Source organism: Carlito syrichta, unplaced genomic scaffold (genome assembly GCF_000164805.1).
Source record: "Carlito syrichta isolate Samal-C Ts95f unplaced genomic scaffold, Tarsius_syrichta-2.0.1 Scaffold305245, whole genome shotgun sequence".
NCBI lineage: Eukaryota > Metazoa > Chordata > Mammalia > Primates > Tarsiidae > Carlito > Carlito syrichta.
Window position 1 is genome coordinate 69,096 of NW_007249341.1, and position 1,397 is coordinate 70,492.

Genomic DNA, 1,397 nt, shown 5'->3' on the forward strand with positions numbered 1-1,397 from the left:
AGTGAGACTCCAACTCAAAAAAAAAAAAAAGAAAAAGAAAAAGAGGGGCCAGGCTCTGGGGCTCAGCCTATAATCCCAGCACTTTGGGAGGCCGAGAGAGTGGATTGCTTGAGCCTGAGGGTTCAAGACCCACCTGGGCAACTTGGCAAGACCTCATCTCTACAATAAAAAAATCAAAAATTAGCTGGGCATGGTAGTTCATGCCTGTAGTTCTGGCTACTTGGAAGGCTGAGGCAGAAGGATCTTTGGAGCCCAGCAGGTTGAGGCTGTGGTGACCGGGAGCGTGCCACTGAACTCCTGTCTAGGCAACAGAGTGAGACTCCAACTAAAAAAAAAAAAAAAGAAAAGAAAAGAATAAGTGGAGTTGCCTGGACTAACCAGCACCCACTGCCTATTTCCCTGGGAAAAGCTGACTCAGTCCCAGCGGCAGCCCTGAGGGGTGGCATTGAGGTGTGATAATCTTGGTAGCTGACAGTGATGAGGGCATCGCTACATTCTCTAACTTGGTCTTCAATCCTTACGAGTATGAGGTCAGTACTGTCAGTATAACTGAGGCCCAGAGAGGTCTGGTAAGTTGCTCAAGATCCCACAGCTAAATACATGGTAGAACCAAGATTTGAACTTGCATCTGACTCCAGAGCCTGGTCCTGCTTCACTCCAAACTTGAGGGGCAGGGGGCCTGGCTGGGCTTGCCAGCCGACTCAGGATCACTTGGTGACTCTGAGCCTCAGATTCCCCGTTGGTAGAGGAAAGGGAGGGATTCCAAGGATGTTTCCAGGACTCCAAGGCCACAGACACAACAGAGCCCAAGGGTCCTACCTGGGAACTTTTTTTGTGAAACTAAGAATTTGCATTTTTTGGTTAAAAGATAGCCCTCTTTCTCTAGATTGGGATACTAAGAAGTAAAAAAAGAAAAAATGGCCAGGCTTGGTGGCTCAGCCTATTGTCCCGTGTTTTGGGAGGCCAAGGTGAGTGGATTGCCTGAGCCCGTGGGTTCGAGACCCGTCTGGGCAACTTGGCGAGACCTCATCTCTACAATAAATCGAAAATTAGCCGGGCGTGGTAGCGCGCGCCTGTAGTTCCAGCTACTCGGAAGGCTGAGGTGGAAGGATAGCTGGAGCCCAGCAGGTCGAGGCTGCAGTGGCCGGGAGCAGCCACTGCACTCCAGTCTGGGCGACAGAGTGAGACTCCGACTCAAAAAAAAAAAAAAAAGACTCTCCTGGTGAGAGGGCAAAGAGCCCTGCCTCCCACCTCTTCCCCAGATTCCTGGGCATGCAGGCAAGGGATATACAAAGCTGCCGGGCATCATTGTGGAAGAGGAAGTGTGAACCCATTGCATTTTTTTTTTTTTTGAGTTGGAGTCTCACTCCGTCACCCAGGCTGGAGTGCAGTGGCAC

General features: G+C 50.6%; 1 protein-coding gene across 1 annotated transcript in view; it reads left to right on the top strand.

Moving 5' to 3' along the window:
* The window catches only part of TRIB3 (tribbles pseudokinase 3), a 25,750-nt gene that overhangs the window by 21,521 nt on the left and 2,832 nt on the right, over positions 1–1,397 (top strand). The gene's annotated exons all lie outside the window — the stretch shown is intronic.